This window comes from Anastrepha obliqua, chromosome 1 (genome assembly GCF_027943255.1).
Source record: "Anastrepha obliqua isolate idAnaObli1 chromosome 1, idAnaObli1_1.0, whole genome shotgun sequence".
In the NCBI taxonomy this organism is placed as follows: Eukaryota; Metazoa; Arthropoda; class Insecta; order Diptera; family Tephritidae; genus Anastrepha; species Anastrepha obliqua.
The window spans coordinates 126,014,816-126,029,923 of NC_072892.1; the positions used below are offsets into that span (position 1 = coordinate 126,014,816).

At 37.5% G+C, this 15,108-nt stretch overlaps 1 protein-coding gene across 1 annotated transcript in view; it reads right to left on the reverse strand.

The window, feature by feature from the left end:
- The window catches only part of LOC129236030 (cadherin-99C), a 300,265-nt gene that overhangs the window by 278,783 nt on the left and 6,374 nt on the right, over positions 1-15,108 (reverse strand). The window contains exon 2 of the mRNA XM_054870202.1: positions 6,616-6,971. The gene's annotated coding sequence lies outside the window, so the exon portion shown is untranslated. The remainder of the gene's footprint in view (positions 1-6,615; positions 6,972-15,108) is intronic.

Sequence of the window (15,108 nt, forward strand, 5' to 3'; positions counted from 1 at the left end):
CGCTTAGATATGCCGCTTTTTGGCTGTGCAAAGGTGTCTTTGAGCAAACGTCAGGTTTTTCTCCTAGCAAGGTCCTATGGATCTACATGGCTATGATAAGACATATTGTCACTTATGCATCAGTGGTCTGGATGCGTAGACTCTCTCTCTCGTGGAAATCGGGATGACCTTATCGAGACTGCAACGCCCTTTGGCCATCTGTTGAACCGTAGCTTTTCCGACTACTTCAGGCCCGGCATTAGATGCTCTGATTAGTCTACCACTACTTGATGCTTTCATCCAAAGCCACGGTTATCAAACGGGTTATTCTAACCCACAAGCGAGCTTGGCAGGCTGAGAGAGGCTGCAGATGGATTAAACTGATGTTACTTGTCAGGCCCGATCGACTGTCACAAATTCTCCTGCCATTAAACAGAAAGGACTGTAGGCTGCTGATTGTACTGATGACAGGCTACTTTCTGTGGGCAAAGCAAATAGAAAAGGTAGGCATCTCAGACAGTCCTCTCTGTTCAGCATGTGAGGAGGAGGATGAGACGGCGGACCACTTTTTGTGCATCTGCCGCGGCTTCGCTCTAATCAGGCTTGAGGTCTTTGGTACGGTTAAGTTAAGAAGCGACCACCCTGACTCTTTTCTTGGCCCCACAAAATCTACTCAGATATCTTCGGAGATCGGGTAGATTTTAAGAAAATTAAAGATTGGCAAAGTAGAAAACAAAAAAATTAATTCATTCATTGTTTTATTCTGGGCTGACAGCCACATGGACACGGCAATAGAAAAAAAAAATAAATAAATTAGCTGATTTACCAATACCACCGGTAATATCATTCTTCAGGCAAAATGTATAAGAATTTGGTTCATTGTATAGCAAACACCTTCGGAAAACCAATGTTCCAAACTTTGATCATTCAGAAACACTTAACAAATTTCAAATAAACTATGCTTAAAATTTTCAATTTGCTCCTTTTTTACAAAGGTTGTCACATTTTTGCCTAACTAGACAACTAGAATTTCAGCTTGAAATGCGCTAAAGTGATTGGGCAGACGAGCCGAAACACTTATTTTGGCTTCTTACAGTAGATGCCAAGCCAACTTTATCGTCAAGCGTTGAGCCATCAGCATTTTTGCTTTTAACTAGGCATATTGTCAACCTAATTACGTCTAGCTGGAATCCTAATACTAAATAACCCATTAAAATATGTATGCTTCATCCCAAAAACGTTCAACAGGGTTAGTTGGGTCCAGTGCGAGTGTTAGGGCTCGAGGGTCAAACTCCTAAACCGCACCATTGCTTAGTGGCGGCAAGCCAAGCTGTAGTGTTACCTTCACCCTGCACACAAGAATAAGCAGCATTTACCTTGAAGATTGAAGGCGTACAGAAAGTGTTCCTTAGGATTATTGAATTTCAAAATCCTATAAAAGGCACTGCGTACCTTCAAACGTATTTGGAATCCAAAATAATTCTTTCTTCAATCATTTTATTCATATATCCAACCATGTCTACTGTGGCATAAGAAAATTACCAACAAAGCCGTTACTTACGGTTGCACCAACAAATGGCAGAAGAGCGACTGATTGTAAGAGTGTAAGAATTCGTGTGTTGAGTGCACTGCTCGCACGAGTAAGGATTGCCGACTTCTGGTCTACACTCTCACTGTATTTTGTTTTTAGTGTAATTAAAGATTAAATTGCGCACAATGGGTCCAATTGCCCGCCTACTTTATTGGGATCTCAATTTGTACTTCGCTTGACTTTTCGATGTCAATGAAGGAATTTTATGCATTTTTTAACACTTTTTTTTAATTTCTTTCATTATTTTTAGTAATTTGAGTTCATGTTACCTTCAAAAGGTCCGCGAAGACTATTATTATGTTTTGGACATAAAATAAATGAAAAAGAAAAACTGGTTTATAATTATTTGGATAAATTTAAACTAACTAACAAAACCTGAACTTTTTTATGGACTTAAAACTTTACCAAAATTTTCCAAAAGTACTGTAATTTAAAATTAAACTTTTTTTAAATTTTGAAATCTATCACACATGGAAATCGGGACCCACCGAATGATAGTCCCACAAACACATTAACACGTTGAGTGCCATGTGAGTCCAGGTTGGTCTCACAGTGCGAAGAGACTTTCAGGCCTCGTGGTGACACTTGGTCTCGCGGTATAATGTGTGAGATTTCGGTTTCTGCTGATGCAGCTGTTTCATAGAGGCTATTAGTAGTAATGTATTCACGCCATACTAGAGCCATTGCATTGTTTATGCTGCTTGGCCTATGGGTATGAGACAAATGTGGCATCATATGGCCTATTCAAAAATTTAAATATTCTATTGTATTATGTAAAAAAAATCGTGGCCGGACGAATCCCATTTTTTTTGTTGTATGGTGGCACTCAACGTGTTAAGTTACAGTTCACAGTGCAACGAGACTCGACTTAGCGAATTGTAATTTATCATATTTTTTTAAGAATTACCTAAAACCAAAGATGTATCCAGAGCTTGTGAGCAAACAATTGAAGTGGAATAGAATAGAATAAATGGCTGCCCTTGCAATGGGCCTGCTTGAACAAATATTCAAAATTCGTCCGTTGTGGTACCGTACAGGGGGAGAGCGGCAAGGAGAAGGAAAATAACCAGATAAGTGGAAAAAAGGAAGAAGGGGCTTTGGATTAGAGGATGACAACCAGTGCCTATTCACATTCATATAACCGCTCCAAGCTACTGATGAATTTCACCAGATGTGTAATGCTTAAACGCGCAATATCCGCAGGTGTAGCAAAAAAATAATAGCCGAGATGTTTAAATCTTTGCTCGACGACAGCAGGGCAGCTGAGCAGAAAGTTCTGAGATGATTCCACCTGCTCCTCCAGACAGCTTCTGTAGAAAGGACTTGAAACAATCTCAAGTCTCACCGCGTGGATACCTAACGAACAATGCCCGGTAGGGATAGCTGCCAAAGTCGAGAGCTGTGGCTCCGTTAAGTTTAGAAGTTCCTTCGAGCGCTCCCGATCTACCCGTGGGCAGAAGGATTTTACGACTTTGTACGTTTGCGCACTAGCTAGCTGTGTTGGTGAAAGGCACATCTTTGCAGGAGTAGATCAGAGGTTCTCAAGGGAACTCCAATATTCTCATGTTGCGATTAAGCCGTCGTCTGCCTAGCCAGCTCTTCAGTCCTTTCCATGAACAATTGAAATAAATATTTTGTTAACTTTTTTAAAAAACAGATTCAGCGCAAGGATATTATTTACGAATATTTAGCAACCGAGTTCGAGTGAGGGACGCCAAAAGTACCGTACATTAAAGACCATCTGATTTAAATAAGAAAAAATGGAGTATTTCAAGCTCATAAGCTATGAGTGGCCAGCGCGACAGTGCATCTATTGCGACCACTCTTCGTCTTTATAACCTTTTACAGCTAACCATGAGCGTAAATCGAACTTCATCAAAATATCTTCGCATTTAAGTTTCCCGCCCACATTGGTGGTAGGAGTGGCAGAACTCCGATTGAAATCATATTTCACGTCTATGAAAGTGAAAAGTGTTAGTAGCACACATACGGAGCTTCAACGAAATCGCAGTGCGTTTACTATTTTTGGTCACAGTTTAAAAGAGGACGTTACACTGCGCGGCATCCGCAATGGGGGCTCACTAATATTGAAATTCACCACTTATTCGTAATGTCTATATTTTTTATATGTGATTTTATTATTTTGTACAGTTGACATTTTAAACTTCTAACCCAAGCGTTGCCTGGTTAGAACGTTCACGATTACCTTTAGCTCTTGAGATTTAATAAACTGTGTCGGTTGGGCGGCAGAAGCACAATCGCTGGGTTTATTATTATCAAATTTTTTTTATTATTATTATATTACCATATTTTTATTTCTTTTGAGGGAAACTAGCACAAAATACATACGTGCTTTAAATTAATTTAAAAAAAAGAAATAATAATTAAATAAATAAAAATCACGAAAGCAAGTGATTTTAACCACTTAAGTTTTTGAGCTAAATTTTGTGGGCGAAACTCTTGACAAGTGGCACAATTTGGCGCCTTATAAAACCAGTTTACGTATTAGCCAAATGAAAAAGCGCCGAAAATATATAAATATAAAATGTTTTTAAAATCATATTTGCATCAATTATTGCTCATCTCGGCACAGCTGGAGGCTTGTGTTGCTGGATTAACTGACACCAGTTTTTTACTAAGTTCAAAACGAGTTTATATACAAGCATAACAAAAACACACAAGTTTAACATTAACAGCTAGCAGTAAAATTGAAAAACAAAAACTATATATATACGGACATACATACACACATATTTTTTTCAATTTTTTAATTTAAATAAACCGCTTCTTTACAAATAAATTCATATATAAAATTTTGAAGGCCAACATCTACATATAAGTAATTAGCATTCACATTAAGAAAACCACAAATTTTATCTCATCACAATTTTTCACAATGACCACTTAAGGTGATATTTGCTTTGAACTAACACAAGCTTAAAAAAAACTAAGAAAAAAAATAAAAAAAAAAATGTCAAATATGACATTGTTTATTCGAAACATTTAATTATGTTTTTTATGCAACTCGTTCAACATTCAGTCATAAAAAAATTTGCGTACGTAGAGTTGTACATGCAAGTAAAGGGTTATTTTATGGCTGCACTCGAACTTTGACATTGCACGCACATCTGACCATCTTAGTAAATCAACCACTGGCAAATTCGGCAGAGATACTTTTTTAGTCTTGACACTTAACGCTCTTAACGAACGATGCACGAGTGAACAAAGCATTGAAACTGAAAAAGTTATCAAAATCAGTGCTGTGCCCGCATGGAATATATAAAGGCTATAGAAGGTTCAAACTTACGGCGCACACTCTTAAGATATGGAGAGGGGTTGTAAGAGATCGCATTGAAAACATGGCAGAAATAACACAAAAAAATGCGGATTCGTAGCCAGAAAGCCAAAAACAGTTGCGCAATTAGAATAGTAACGTAACATTTTTTTTCCTTCTTCACTCCTCTCTCGGGAGCATAGGGCCTCGACAAGACTTGTCTTGCGTTGGTTTCGTTAATCTGTTTTTGATTTCTGACAGGGAAGGTGATTAGCCTCCTGCTACCAGTCCTAAGTAGTGGGAATGCCCACCTGTCGTTGCCTAGGAACAACGCCTTTTTACTGCTTGGAGCGCCATCTGTGTGTCACATTTTTTTGGCAGAAGGTATGCGATCCTTGATGGTTGAGGACTTCGCTAAATTTTGATGTGGTTGCGCTACTACCGCGGCTGCCCGCTTCCTCTTGCTGGCGCCACTGATGCAATGTGTAACTGTGTGCTTTTCCTTGTTTTAGCAGCCACAATGCTAATAATGCGCTGACTATTGTGCGGGAGTAAGGAAGTAAAGGAGCTTTTTTGTTATTTGTTTTTAGAAACAGGGCAAGTAGGTAAATTTCAAAAAGTGTGAGGACCGTGCTCGCGTGGGATACGAACTCACAGCCGCTAGGATGGCAGGCAGGTGCAATTACGCTAGGCTACTGAGGTCGCTAACGGAAAATTCCGCAGTTGAAAGAAAAATCTGCATATAGGTTTTGTAACAGGTGGCGCAAATCTAATCAATTATGGAAAGATTTATAATATTTGCAAATATCGTCCTACGGCAATCATATTTGACACTTGTGAGCGAGACAGCTGCAGCATACAAACAGACAAGCAATGGAGCACGTAAGGGTCAAAATAAAGATTTCCGTCATTGAAAATATTTTTTTTTTTAGTAAAAAGTTGAATGGTTAATTTTGCGCCACCCGTTAGATCTAAAGGAGGTCTTCAGCCTTCAATAGGGTACCTAGGCAATTAGTATGGCTGTCCTTAAGAGCTAAAGGAAGGGCAACAGGTCAAGGCGCAACCGCCTTGGTAGATCCATATAAACTATTGAAGAACAAGCCGCAGAATGTTCTAAAATTTTTAACAAGCCTAAAAAAATGGGGTACCTCACTAGGCTTTGCACAGCAGATCCTTTTGGTCACAGTGCGCCGTACCCTAATAATAATAATAATAATAAAGATGTCTCGCATTCCACTGCTCTTTCGATACTTCATCGTTTGTCTAGCGGACTAAACAAGTCATGACTTTCTACACTTCATCAAGCATTCACTATGACTCAATTATCTGGTCGCTGAAAAGGACAAAACCGAACTTAAAAAAATGAAGCGCAATTTGGCAATAATTCTTAACCTACTTCGTTTTAATATCTAGAAAGCGACAGCCATCATCTAACCCAACCTTAATACTCTACATATATTATGTATACTATTTATTGTAATTATCTAAGCTCTTGAATTACGTAATACAGAAGCAAAAAGTAAAAGAGAAAAAGAAATTATGTGGGAGCTGCCTGAAGTATAGAGCATCCTAATTTGCATATTCTCTTCTCAATAGTCGCCAGTACTTCCTGTTATTTAAATCTGCAGTAGCGTAGGTCTGCGCACAAATAGTGAAAATGTATGTATGTATACGAGTATAAGTACGTATATATATATCTACAGTTGCATACGCCTTAAAGAGACATGGATTAAAACAAATAAATAAATAAATATTTTTAATTGCCACTTACCATTTAAATGGCATATCTTTGTTGACCCAGCTCGCTTAATCCATTTAATCCAATGTGTGGGTGTATTGTAGTCGGTCTTTTATAGCTTGATTGTATGCCTGCGCAATTGAATACTTTAATAAACACTGATTTATTGATTTTTCACTTCATATTACAACAAAATTATGTATAGTTAGGTATGTACGCATGTATGCACGACGCTCGCAGCTACAGTACACCGATTGGATAGAGATTGGCTTTTTTGTTAGTTAAATAATTTATTTTTATTTTTATTATTTTTCGTATTCAATTACTTCGATTTTATTTTTCTTTTTTTGTGACCTCTTCACAATAGCAAGTTTTTAGAAGACAGCCAGCTGCAACAAAATAATAAAGAATTTGAAAACGTCTTTGCTTAGATAAACGATTAAAAAACACAGATATAAAAAGTATATAAAAAATAATCATCCCCAAACTACGTAGACGCTTGAGACACATCTGAGGTGACAAACAAGAAAAATGAAGGTGGAACGTATTGCATCTACAAATGAATATAAAGCAAATTGTGCTTAATAGCTCACTCCGATGAAATAAGTGGCGGTAGTTTAACCCTTAAATGAGCACCGTGTTTTATTTTATTTTTATTTATACTCCCTCTTATAGCCTCAATTCCCCCTAGTGGTAATAAAACTCCATTTTGAATTCGTGAACAAACATTTTTTATTCTTTGTTATTTTATTGCAAAATACTTTTAATTTAATAACGCACCGACAAATTTAGAGATAAATTAACATTTTACTACTATTTTTCCTTAATGATAGAACTGAAATAATTTAATTTCCAATAAAGGAATTTGGATATTCAAGAACAAGTCCATAATTTCACGAATATAATATCCGGCTCGAAGCCGTCGCGGCCATATGCTTCCATTCAATCAGTCCAATTTTTGACTACTTTTACCAATAGGTCTGGCCGCATGGCGGCAATGGTGGCTTGAATATTGCAATAAATCGGCTCTTAGGTGCGCTAAATAAAGAGTTGCGCCATCTTTTGGAACCAGATTTATTATTTTTAAAGTAAATTTTCAAAGAGTAGAGTAGAGCAAGAGTACCACGCTTACCCTACAAACAGCACTAGAGTGCCGTTTTAATAAAAAAATGGAGACCAATAACTGCGCAAGGTTACAAAACTTAAACCATTTACAGCCGCTTTTGATGTAGTGGAGGAGAGAAATGGGATCTAGAACCACCTCAGGCTATCCCCGAAAGGTACACTGAGGAACCTCAAGCGCCTACCTGCAAATCCAGGACATTTGCAAAGAAATTGTTCAACAGTCTATTTCTCTGCCACATCTCCACAGCTTCTGCAGTGAGGCTTGTACGGAAGTCCAAGCTTCTCCGCATGAGTTCCGATCACCAAGTGGCAGGTGAACACCGCTATTAGTTTGGAAATTGAATGGCGGGGAATCTTTAAGCGTCCTGCTTCTGCTGTACCGTGTGTTTTTGAGATAGCACACAATTACACAAACCTCCATCTGTCTTGCGATTTTTTAAGAAAGAAATTGTGCAGTTTCTCTTTAACAACGGACAAAGGGACACCGATATCTAAGATGGGGACAAATGAAACTGGTCTATCGACCTCTTTCTGGCAAGCTCAACGGAGATTTTATTTACCGCTATGTTCCTATGCCCTGTAACCCAGATAAGATAAATGTTTCCTGCACATTCGAGACGTTTAATACCTCTCCCTTACAGGGGTTGACCAGAAGAGAGGGCAAACATGACAACAGCAGAGCCTTGATTGCAGCTTGACTATCGGCAAAGATATTTATGCCTTCCTCCCAACAGCGCTACGTGAGCATTTTGCATACCTGCAGGATCGGGAAGACCTCTACTAGTTTTCTGCAGTTCCCCGCTCAAACTCCAGATCCCATCTTGGATCCGTACCCTGTCCGTGCAGCCTCTCTTTTCTTTCGAAATTAGCCTGCTGGGGATATCTGCATTAAGTACAGAGAAGGAAAGAGAAAACTGCCTTAACTTGATACAAGAGATTGCCTTCAGAGGACAACCTTCTTCAACCAAAAATCACCCTGAGCAGCAATGGATTGATCTTGAAGATCAACGGGAAGTAAGTGCAGAATGACGTTAAAGGCGGCAGTGGGACATGGCTCTACACGGCCCAGTGATGGCAATATATGCAGTCTTTTGCATTCTCTCTCTCTAATTTACTGGTGTTATAGTCCTTCCTAAGAACTACCAACCAAACCATATGTCAAAATTGGCAGAATCACGAAGTTGTACATCCAGAGTACGAAATGTCACCCCATTTTTTGCCGAACATATGTATATCTACAGGAGCAGAAGCTATACTCACCTTCATAGCCCGATTTTCGATGGGCAGCTTACAATGGAGCTTTTGCTCAAGACACTTGACTTCCGATCAGAGCTTAAGAAACTGATTGTTTAATCCAGGAAGTCTGAGAGGTGGAGGTTAGTATTTTCTGGTGAATAGCATCAATTCTTTTTTGTCAGAGTTGATTCTAAGACCACAACTGGCAGCCCATCGACTCAGTGCAGCCAATGCTCCTCCCAAAATCTCAACCATGACTAAGGGAAAGGGTCCTGAAACCAGTAGGCATATGCTACCATCTTTACGTAGCCCCTGGTGAAAGCAGTTAGAATTTCGTCAAGAGTTACTAGCCAAAGGAAAGGTGAGAGGAGACCACCCACAAATCTAGTGATTCTGGCTCCTTCCGCCACAGCATTAATTTCATTACAGCTTAGCTTGAACGAGATCCAGAGACAAATAGATCTTCCTATCTCTAGTCTATTTAGTGCAGTAATAATTGACTCAGCCCGAATTTAAGTTAGGTTTCATATGTAAAACTTAAAATAGATAGAAATTGAATCTTAGATTTTTAAATATCAATGAATAGTAGAAGTGGTAGAAGAAGTATTAGAGAATAGAGATAAAAATAGTGGTAGTAGAGGTTAAGAAAAAAAATATAGCACGCTTATATATAGATATTGGTGTCACACACTAACTCCCAAATAGGAAGGTACAAAGTGGATGGTAGAGGATACAAAAACAATTCTTTGGCTACATTTAGCGATTTTGAAAACTGAAATCGTTCTATGAGTTACCCGAACTTCTGAGTAATGATCTTCTGAAATAAAACTAAGTGTTTGGGATCAGAAGTGGGATCAGAAAATTTTTTATAATAAACATAAATTAAAATATTATATTTATAAAAATTAATAATAAAATTACAATACAAAAATATTACAAATGATCGTGGAATGAAATGCCGATGCAATTAAGCGCATTGCACTGTACTCCACTCAAAAGTAACTTTTTTTTCAGTTTTCCCATCTCTTTTATTTGCTCATCAATGTCTGGTGGTTTTCTTTTTTCCTCTTTGTTACATTTACCGGATCGAATTAAGTGGCGCAGAGCAGACAAGAATGAAAATGTTAATGCTTTAATAATACACTTGTCACACAGCAGGTGACTCATTTCAATATTACTTTATCTACTGTTTCTATAATTTTTAGGAATTTATGTAGCTAAGACTGTGAAGCGGAAAGGAGTCATAATGGAGTTCCTTAAGTGAAAAAAGGTACGAATGCAAAGCGTCACACGAATAAGGCTCGTGGAGGGGTCTTGTGTTAAGATCTGTTTTGATGCTTTATTTCTTGCGTGTGTGAGTGTTTTTTAAGTATGAGTCGATAGATTTTTTATGTTCTATGTTGATTAAGCACTTTAAACTTAAGACGCTGGTGATAGAGACTTCTTAAGGTAGCAAGATAAGCGGAATTTACGTATTATTCCAGCGCATAAATTAAAATATGTGGTGCTACTAACAAACAATTTTGATTGTTTTAGTTTTGTTTTATGTTCGTGTTTTATTATTTTTAGAATATTCTTTTTATGAAATACAATAAGAGGCATTTTTTTGTTTAGTGTTTAATTTTGTTTAGTGTTTGTTTGTATTGCAATGCGAGTTTTTGTTAGTAAAAGTAAAAGTCCAAGATGAAGTCACATCCCAGAAAACTCGTTATAAAGGCGGACAGAAGATGAAAGAAGCTGAACCGCGATGTTGAACGCCCTGACTTTGGAGGACTACCAAGGCTGCTTCCAAACATGGGAGCAAAGTTGGAAATATTACGCAGGATTAGAGGCTGATTATTGAGCAAGCTGAGAAAAAGAAACTCTACATTTATTTCAATACGCTTCTTAAATGCATATTAAATCTGAGCATATAGAGGAGCTTTCAAAAGGTATCAACATCAGCGCTACCTAGCGACAAACTAAGTACACTTTTTTATATGATTGTATTTCTTGAGTAAACAAAAACACTTTCCTAAAATTTTTTTAACATGAAAGTATGTACAAAACTACGAGTCCCAATGACTCAATAAGCCGTATAGTCTTCTTCGTTGTCCAGTATAGCCTGGCATCTTCTTCATGCTTTGAACCACCATTTCTGCGTAGCGCGTCTTGTTTTATTGTTTCTCAATGTTTTTTTTTCTGAGAGGAATGGTTTTGATGATGTGGGGCGGTAGGATATGTTCGGCTCCTTCAATTAAAGTTGAATAGTGTAGATACATTTATTCCTTCTCTAGCAAGAACTGATTGTGCTTGGTGTAGTCACAAAGAAGGGTCCCGCTTACACAGTTTATTCTGCTTTTTTGTCATCACTCGCTTCAAGCTGCGCTCGGAAAAGCCATCGATATTTTTGTACACCTTATACCGCTGATTCCACATCTCAACAAACTTTTTTGATTTTCTTATTACTTTTGCAGCCTAAGACAATTTTGGCCCTTTCGAATGCGTGCATAAAAACACCGCCTCAAAACACTTCGCGTACTTTTCACTCATTTTTATTTGGTTGCGTTTAAAGGAAAGTTTCGAACGACACTAGCCTGAGTGAGCATTGACGTCGCAGAACTTGAGTGGGACTGTTATGTAGCAAAAAGCAGAACGAAATATCTCTTGAAGTTACAAGAAAAAAAACCGGTTGTTTTCTTCTGACACAGACTGTATATTATACACTTTTGTACGGACGAAAACGAATATGCAAATAAAGAACAAAATAGACTACATTCTTCGAACGGCCATCATTAGGTTGGCCGCAACAGGCTGCTGGTAAAGCAAAATCTAAATTTCAATCTATGTTTCAATTACAGAAAAATTAAAAATTTGAATTAAAATTTCAAACTTTCATCCTTCTAGAAATCGCAGTAGTAGTTTTGTTATTATAACTTAGCCATTTGAAATCCGATTTTTTAAAGCGATATGTTCTTATTCCAGTCTTTAAGAGTTATAAATATAATTTAGCTAAATAGTTGGAAAGTAAATTTTTAATGAGTTTTAAAATACTAAAAATAAATACTAAAAAAATACTTGAGTATTAAGAAACAAAAAGTATGTCTTAGGTGGGTAAAACCTAGGTAACTGACCTAACCATGTGGAAACGATCTCGGTGCTTTAAAAAATACTAAAATGAAATGCAGCATTCCTCAAGCCTGGAATAATCCAACATTGATTTGAGGTTCAGCTGTTAAATAACGAAATAATAATATAAAAAAAGAAAAAAAAACTTTTGATAGTGTTTTTAAGGATAACAATTTTTTTAAGCCGCCAAAGTCTACTCAACATAAGCTTTAGATACAAAGTTGGACTTTTTCCACCCAGCCTAATACTTGCGTATATCTACGTATACTAACATTTTAGTTTTTTGTTTTAATACACAACTACAATTTTTTTAAATAAACGGCAACGGAATCTGGACATTTTTAATACTTTCATAAATCGGTATACAACAATTTTTAGGAGCCATAATTTCGTATGTATTTTGCTAAAGTTTGCACTTAAAATCTAACAAATTTTTTAAATGTTTTTTTTTAATAGTTTCTAATTTTTATTATTATTAGCTTTTTGTAATTAAATTTCATTAAATATTGGCAACGTCTGCATTTCGTATATTAAAAGCAAATTTTTTCCTGGAAGTTTTCCTGGTCTGGCAGCAATTTATTTTATGAAATTAGTTTTATTTTTTTTCTTACTTTTTCTGCCATTAGCGCTGAGGTAAAAACAAGGAGTGTGATGGACGATTTCAGCTGCAGCCAATGCAACGAAAAAATAAATGAAATTTGATTTTCATTTTATTTTTTATGTTTCTTTTCTTTGCTGTGAAGATGAGTTACAAGACCCGAAAAATGGGCATGTCGATACAATACAACAACAATTACCGAATTTAACCAGCGTTGCTGTTGCTAAGGTGCACAAAGACGCAGAAAAAATAATATTTTCTCAATGGCAATTTTCACTTTTCCATAAATGAGCAAAAAAAAAACTAAAATTTGTTTGCACGAAAATCAATATTTACATGGCGTAGCTCATTTGAATTTCATTAATGCAGACACCCACGCGTTGTGGCCGGAAAAATTGACATAAAAAGAAGCACAAAAAAGCCAACCATTACTCGAGTGAAACGAAATTCCACGAAGCTGTAAGAGCAACCGCAGATGGTTTGAAAGAAAAAAAAAAACAGAATTATAATAAAAATTCGCAAAATATTGACTGTAGTTGAGTAAAAGTTGTCTGGCAACTTCTGCAACTAGTTGACAGCAATCTGACGACCATAAGTGGGGTGGCGTGCAACTACTAGAGCCGCACACTACCACAGCTATGTGGCGACTATCCGCATCCGTCTGTGTATCTTTGCGCGTTACAGAGTGTGCGTGTGAGTGTGGCACGGCAGCGACCTGTGGTAACGAAATGCGCCTGCAATGCAAAGATCTGTATGCAACTCCAGCTGCTGGCATGCCACGCTTTTTGCTGTTGTCTTGAGCCCATTGCTTGCGGCTGACTGGCTGGCTGCTTAACGGCGCACAGCCAAGGGAAATGAGGTCAACTGTTACGCTGCCAAATGGCGCAAGCAGATAAACAGATGCAGCAGCCGGCAGCCGGCAGTAGGAAAATAAAGAACAAAAGAAGTACAACAGCAAAAGCAAATAGATAACAGATAGCTAAGAAAAAAGTTCACAAAAAACTGTTGTCTGCATTTGCTTAACTTGGTCGGTGCAGCAAAGAAGCAGTCGCAGCAGCAGTAGGCTGATGCCAATTTGTACAAGTGTTTTTGTTTTTCAAAGCTTTCTCTTTGTTTTCTGCCTCTGACTCTGATCGGCAGTTTGCTGATTTTATTACTAAAATTGTAAACACATGTGCAGTACCGTTAGAAAATGCGTACGCATACTCTCAATGCGAGTGCAAGGCGATGCGTGACACAAAGCGTACAAAAAGCAAACGATACATGTGCACAGAAAACAGCTGGACATGTCCCTGGCAGTGCCAATGGTACAGATGTCATTAGTGCAGTTAGTCGCGCAAATGGCCGGACGCATATGTGGCTTTGGCGATGCGTAAACGTGTGGCACTTTTTCACTTTTCTTCTTTTTCTTGCTTTTGTTTGGTCAACACTGCATCGGCTGCATTTGTTTGCGTTTACATTTATTTAGGTTGCATCTCGTTTCTTGCCGATTTATTGTGGTGTTTTTGATTGCTTTTCAAGTGTAGTGGCTGTTGTTTCTCATGTAGTGGCAAAATATGCCAGGCGGAATGCATTGATGAATTTGCAATTTATTTGAATTGTTAGCGTAGGAAAAAAGGTATTTGTTTGCACCTAAGGAAAGTGGGTCGTTTCGCTGTATACATCCTGAGTTTGGTAGTAAAAATTAAAAAACAAAATTGTTTGGTTCAGTTCATTCGCGAAAGCTAGAAACTTTTTATTACACGAAAATTTTTTACAATAATAAAAAAAAACTTCATATTTTTTATCAATATTTGTATTTTCAGACAGAATCATCTTAGCTTTAATTAACGCTTTGCATCATTCGACGGAATAATCTACGACAAAAAACTCTCTCCAAGACCAAGAGCGGAATACTGCGCGCGCACAAAACCTCTCTTATCACCCAGAACGGAATGGACCGCAATAAATTATTTTGTTGTTAAAGTTTGAGCAAAATAAATAATTTTGTTAGTCCTATAAAATCTTTTTTCATTGGAACAAACAGTAAATGGCTTGCGAGGCATTTTGAGCGGCGATGCAAAGGCGTTAATCAAATTGGAGCAGAAGCTCGGCCAAATACCTAAGAAAGATGAGCGCGCCAGATATGTATACATTTATACCTATGTTTGCGCATGTATTCAAGGTGGGCGCAAAATTGATCACCCTATCGGAAGATTTAAAATTTTTACAAATTGCGTAGTACGCCAATCATATTTGACGCTTGAGAACTAAACAACTGCAGCATACAAACAGACAAACAAAGAATTCCATCACCCAAAATTATTAATTTTTTATTTAGTAAAAAAGTTATTCAAAAACAAATTTGGAGATTAAGTTAGGTTGGCCTGGCTGGCTGCAAGCCATCACATGGACCTATTGGTCCTTAGTGGTACCAGATGGAGCTAGACCTTTACTTTTCTCTACGGTAGACATCTTAT